The sequence below is a fragment of the Eubalaena glacialis genome, chromosome 3 (assembly GCF_028564815.1).
Source record: "Eubalaena glacialis isolate mEubGla1 chromosome 3, mEubGla1.1.hap2.+ XY, whole genome shotgun sequence".
Taxonomy (NCBI): domain Eukaryota; kingdom Metazoa; phylum Chordata; class Mammalia; order Artiodactyla; family Balaenidae; genus Eubalaena; species Eubalaena glacialis.
The window spans coordinates 152,672,817-152,680,030 of record NC_083718.1 but is presented as its reverse complement, the minus strand read 5'-3'; positions in this window follow the sequence as shown (position 1 = coordinate 152,680,030).

Sequence of the window (7,214 nt, the reverse complement as noted above, 5' to 3'; positions counted from 1 at the left end):
ATTAATTTTTCAACTCAAGTACCTAGAAAAAGAAACTAAATCAAATGAAATCAGAGGGAGGACATAATAAATGTAAAAGCAAATATTACTGAGGTAGAACACAGAGAAACTGTATAATAAATAAATTAAAATTTCTGTTTCTTTGGAGAAAGTCAATAAAATAGAAAAACCACTAGCTTACCTAATCATGTGGGAGAAAGCACACATATAAAAAGTAAGAAATGACAAATGGGAAATAAACATTGATATAGAGAGTATCAAAACAAAAAATGAAAAACTATTTTGCACAATTCTATGCAAACATATTTGAGTGTAGTTAAAAATACATAATTGCTAGTAAAATAAAATTTACTCACATTGACCTCAATGTAGACAAAAAGCTTAAATAGGCCAATTTCCATAGGAAAAAAAAGAGAAAATTACCAAGGAAGTATCTCCCAAAAAAGTATCAAGTCATATGTCTGACAGGCAAATTCTTCCAACCTCTCAAACACAAATAATGACAAGCTTACTTAAATTATTCCAGAACATAATAAAAGAAGGAAAATTTTTAAATGTTAAACTTGATAAAGATAGGAGCAAAGAAAAATACTGTGGTAGGTTGAGTTATAAGACCAATTACTCACTGCCCCCTGTATCTATATCCTTTGCCAGGTAAATTTGCTATTCATCTCACAAGAGGCAGACTGTACTTTCCAGGCCCTTGTATTTAGGCTGTCATAAGATTTGTGACTAATAGGCTAATAGGATTATATGAGTTAGCTTTTGCTAGTTAACCAATCACCCCAAAACTTAGTGGCTTAAAACAATTAGATTTATTATTTAACATGGTTCTGTGGATTGACTACAGGGTTCTTCTCATCTGGGCCAGTCACATAAGGCTGGAGAGTCTAGGATGGTCTTTAAACATCTGAAAAAATATTCAACTTCATTCAAAATTCGATAAATGCAAAGTAAAAGTATAATTCTCACTGATAACTTCGGTAGAAAAAATTTTAATTTGGTAAAAAATGTACAGTGCATTCTGTTGGTGAGGCTATGGGGAAATAGGCACTCTATTCATTGCTGGTGGGAATAAAATAATGGTACAAATTCTATGAAGTGAATTTGGCAACACATAACAAAAGTACATATATGTTTGTGTTTTAACCCTAGAATCTTAATTGTAGGAATTTAACCTGAAACTACACCTTCAAAATAGGAAGAATATATGTAAAGTATTTCATTATGTGTAAGTGTTTGTAATAGCATTACAAACAAACATTATTTGTAATATTGTTACTATCCTAAATGTTCATCCACAAGAGGCTAGTTAGAATAAACTGTAGCACATTTACACAATAGAGAATTATGCAGCCATTTGAAAGTTAGGAAGAGTCGTATAAACTTATTTGGAGTGATCAATGGATAAACAAAATATGATATATTCATAAAATGGAATATTTTCAGACATAAAAAGGAATGAAGTACTGATACATGGTACAACATGGATGAACCTTGAAAACATTATGCTAAGTGAAAGGATCCAGACATAAAAGACTACGTATTGTATGATTCCATTCATATAATATGTCCAGAATAGGCTATATACACAGAAAGTAGACTAATTCTTGTCAGGGGCTATTGGAGGGGGAAATAGGGAATGACTATCACAGGGTACAAAGTTCCTTTTAGGAGTGATAAAAATGTTCTTGAACTAAATAGTGGTGATTGCTACACAACTTGCAAATATGCCAGAATCACTGAATTGTTCACTTTATTAAAAGGGTGAATTTTATGGTATATGAATTATATATAAAATCTTTTTTAAAAAGAGAAAGAGGGAGACAAAATAAAAACCAAACAACAAAATACACCAAAACCCAGACATGTGTCTACTGCCCTTTACTTGATATAAAGATGATGATGAGTCCAAGTAGGACATGTTCTTTAGGTAGCTCCTTCTTGGAGTGCTAAGAAGAGGCCGTTTCCTTATTTATTTCCCTCCATGAGAATGGGGAAATGTATTTCTTTTGGTCACCTCACTATCCCCAATTCCTACCATGGTGCCTAGCACATGGTAGACACCCAGTAAATATGTGTTGAATGAAAAAGGAAAGTAGAATGAAGGGGAGAATTAAGAAATGCTATTTTGTAACCACCAGTGTAATAATACTTAGTTAGAAATCATTGTATGAAAGTTTGCTGGGTAACAAGATACTTATGAAACCGAGCAGGACCCTGTGAGGCTCCTGGGCATGGAAGCCTTTCCATGTCCCCTGTTTCTTATAGCGAATAGACTCCAGCCTTCATGACCTTCCTTGAGTTCCAAAGGGCATACTCGAACAGTTGCTAATCAGGGAATGGAGGGGATGCAGAGACAAGGGAGGAGTAGCCAAGAAACAATGGTACAGACTTGGGGCAGGGTCCTGGTTCCACCTCAAGGGATACATATAACAATATCTTTGAGCTCTTTACAGAACTAAAACCCCCAACAAATGGAAGATGCCAGCATTCTTCATTCCAGAGAAGACCATGTGAGGTCAGATTAAAGGAACCAGAGAAGCTCATCAAGAGACTACCTGAGACGAGATTAAAGGAGTGCAGGCCCTGCACACACCCTAATCCTTATCAGCAACCCCACCCTTGAACTATTGCTATAAAACTCCTCACCAAATCCTCCTGGGTGTGGGACACACAGTTTTTCAGGGGAGGAGTCTACTGTGTCCCCCTTTGCCTGACAAAGCAATAAAGCTATTCTTCTCTACTTCACCCAAAACTCTGTCTCCAAGGTTCAATTCGGCACCAGTGCACAGAGGCCGACTTTTCAGCATCATTTACATGAACTCAAAGTATCACCCTTAAGATTACTTATTAATCCTAAAGGGGAAAATGTATTATTACAATGGAGAGATCTTTTGAACATCACTTTAATCAAGTGATCAAACTTAGCATGTGTGTAATGGAATGAATTGACATTAAGTACCTCCTGATATGATACAGTGGGAAGAACACAATTTTACTCATGAAATTTCTTGCCAAGAATGTTTAGCCTGAGTCTAATTTTGAAAGCAATCAGACAAAAACAGATTGTGAGATATTCTATGAGACAATTGGCTAGACCCTTTAAAAATATCAATATTATCAAAGAAAAAAGCAGACAGGACTGTTACAGATTAAAAGTGATTAAAGAGATGACACATGCAACAACAATGCATGGTCTTAACTTGGATCCTTGATTGAATAAAAGACAACTTTAAAGGACATTTTTGGACAACTAGGAAAATTTTAATGTGGACTGTATAATGGACAAGATTAACATATCAATGTTACATTTCCTGGGTGAGATAATGGCATTGTGATTAGGAGAATATCTTTGTTAGAGGATACCAAAAGCTGGTTCTTTGAAAAGGTTAAAAATATTTATAAACCTTTTAGCTAGGTTGATCAAGAAATAGCAAATACAAAAATTAATCACTATGGATTTTTAAAGGATAAAAGAAAAATTATGAACAAATTTATCTTAATAAATTCAACAACATGAAAGAAAAGGACACATTTCTTCTTGAAGAAAACAGATAAATAAATTAACAAAATTGAATCAAGAAGAAATAAAAATTTGATGAGTTGAATAGCCTTTTAGCTATTAAAGAAATTGAATTCTTAGTTTAAAACATTTATTCAGGGACTTCCCTGGTGGTCCAGTAGTTAAGAATCCATCTTGCAATGCAGGGTACACTGGTTCGATCCCCACTCGGGGAATTAAGATCCCACATGCTGTGGGGCAACTAAGCCCGTGCGCCACACAACTAGAGAGCCCGTGTGCAGCAACTACAGAGCCCACACGCTCTGGAGCCTGCATGCCACAACTAGAGAGAGAGAAGCCCGTGCACCACAACTAGAGAGAAGCCTATGCACCGCAACGAAGAGCCCACACACTGCAACGAAAGATCCCGTGTGCTGCAACTAAGACCCAACACTGCCAAAAGAAATTTTTAAAAAATTTATGCAAGGGAAACTCCTGGCACAAATGACCTCACTGCTTTGACTTCATCAAACTATTAAGGAAGAACCAAGGCTAACCTTACACAAACTCTTTCAGAAAATAGAGGAAGTAGAAATACTTTACAATTCATTTTATGACATCAGCATTGCCCTGATACCAAAACTGGGTATCAGAAGAAAATAAAACTATAGAATATCGCTCATAAACATGGATAAAACACTTCTTAACAAAATATTAGCAGGCAGAATTCAGCAGTATATAATATAGCTTGAGGAAGTAAAGTTTAGCCCAGAAATACAAGGTTGGTTTAACATTCAAAGGTCAATCAATTTAATTCACCTTGTTAGCAGAATTCAGGAGAAAACTCATAATCATCTCAATAGATGTAGAAAAAGCATTTGCGGAACTCAATATCCATGCATGATAAAAAGTAAAAAATAGTAATAAAATGGGACTTCTTTAACCTCAACAGGTCATCTATGCAAAAATTACAACTAACCGCATATTTAATTATTAGTCTGAATGTTTTCCCCCATCAGATCAAGAACACGGCAAGGATGCACTCTCTCACTGCTTCTGTTCAATGTTGTATTGGTTATCCTAACAAGTGAAATAGGTAAGAAAAAGAAATAAAAGGCACAGACATTAGAAAAGAAGTTACTTATTAATAACACAAATTACTTACTGATAAACTTAACAAAATGTGTGCACAAGCTATACATTTAAAACCACAAATATTGCCAATAAAATTTAAAAATAAATGGAAAGATATAATAGGCTCATGGATTGGAAAACTCAATACCACTAAGATGTTAATCTTCTCAAATTGATTAATGGATTCAACAGAATCACATTCAAATGCCTAGAGGATACTTTTTGTTAGAAATTGGCACCTGATTCTACAATTTGTATGAAAATGCAAAGTTCCTAGAAGAGTCAAAATAATTTTGAAGAGAAAAATAAAGTTGGAGGACTAACTCTACCTGATTTCAAGATGTACCATAAAACTTCACAAATATTTTACACAGCACAGGAAACCATAAACAAAACAAAAAGATAACATACAGACTAGGAGAAAATATTTGCAAATGATGCAACCGACAAGGGCTTAATTTCCAAAATATTCAAACAGCTCATACAACTCAATAACAAAAAACACACAATCCAATCAAAAAATGAGCAGAAGACTTAGACATTTCTTCAAAGAAGGCATACAGATGGCCAATAGGCACATGAAAAGATGCTCAACATCACTAATTATTAGAGAAATATAAATCAAAACTACAATGAGGTACCACTTCACACTGGTCAGAATGACCATCGTCAAAAAGTCTACAAATAACAAATTCTGGAGAGGGTGTGGAGAAAAGGAAATCCTCATATACTGTTGGTGGGAATGTAAATTGGTGCAGCCACTATGGAGAACAGTTGGAGGTTACCCAAAAAACTAAAAATAGGTACTTGGTTAAGTCTCCATGCTTCCATGGCAGGGGGCACGGGTTCGATCCCTGGTTGGGGAACTAAGATCCCACATGCCACGTGGCGTGGCCAAAAAAAAAAAAAAAAAGAAAGAGACAACTAAAAATAAAGTTGCCATATGATCCAGCAATCCCACTCTTGGGCATATATCTGGACAAAACTATAATCTGAAAACATACTTGCACCCCTATGTTCATAGCAGCACTATTTACAATAGCCAAGACATGGAAACAACCTAAATGTCCATCAACAGATGAATGGATAAAGAGGATGTGATATATATATAATGGAATATTATTCAACCATAAAAAAGAATGAAATAATGCCATTTGCAGCTACATGGATGGACCTAGAGATTATCATACTAAGGGAAGTAAGTCAGAAAGAGAAAAACAAATATCATATGATATCACTTATATGTGGAATCTAAAATATGACACAAATGAACATATCTATGAAACAGAAACAGACTCACAGACATAGAGAACAGATTTATGCTTGCCAAGGGGAAGGGTGGGGGGGGGGTTTGATTGGGAGCTTGGAACTAGCAGATGCAAACTATTATATATAGAATAGATAAAAAACAAAGTCCTATTGTATAGCAAAGGGAACTATATTCAATATCCTGTAATAAGCCATAATGGAAAAGAATATGAAAAGGAATATAGGTATATATGTATAACTGAATCACTCTTCTGTACACCAAAAACTAACACAACATTGTAAATCAACTATACTTTAATTAAAAAACAACCATAATGGAAAATAATTTTTTAAAAAACTTCAGAAATAAAAGATATACAAATTGGAAAGGAAGAAGTAAAATTATCTCTGTCTGCAGATGATATGATATTATATGTAGATAACACAAAAAATTCTACACACACACACACTTTAGAGCTAATAAATCAGTTCAGCAGAGTAGCAAAGTTGCAGGGTACAAAATTAACATACAAAAACCAGTTGCATTTTTATACACTATCAATGAACAATTCAAAAAGGAAATCAAAATAATAATTCCACTTACAATAGCATCAAAAAAGAATAAGATACATAGGAATAAATGTAACTGGTCTTATACATTGAAAAGCAGAAAACACCACTGAAAGGAATTTAAAAAGAAAGGAATTAAAGAAGGCATAAATAAATAGAAAGACACCCTATATTCATAGGTTGGAAGACTTAATATTGTTAAGATGACAATACTACCCAGAGTAATCTACCAAATCGATGCAATCCCTATCAAAATCCCAACTACATTTTTTTTTTCAGAAATAGAAAAACTCATTCTAAAATCCATATGGAATCTCAGGGGACTCCAAATAGCCCAAACAACCTTGAAAAATAAGAATGAAGCTGGAAGACTCACACTTCCTTATTTTAAAACTTACTACAAAGCTACTGTAATCAAAACAGTGTGGTACTGGCATGAGGATGGACATAAAAACCAATGGAATTGAATAAAGAGTCCCCCCAACCGGCAAAAAAAAAAAAAAAAGAGCCCAGAGCTCTATTCTCACATATATGGTCAAATGATTTCAATAATGCTGCCAAGATCGTTAAATGAAAGAACAGGTTTTTCAACAAATTTTACTAGGAAAACTGTATATCCACAAGCAAATGAATTAATTTGGAGCATTACCCTACACCACATACAAAAATTAACTCAAAATGAATCAAAGACCCAAATGTAAGAGCTAAAACCATAAAACTCCTAAAATAAAACATAGAGTGAAAGCTTCATGACATT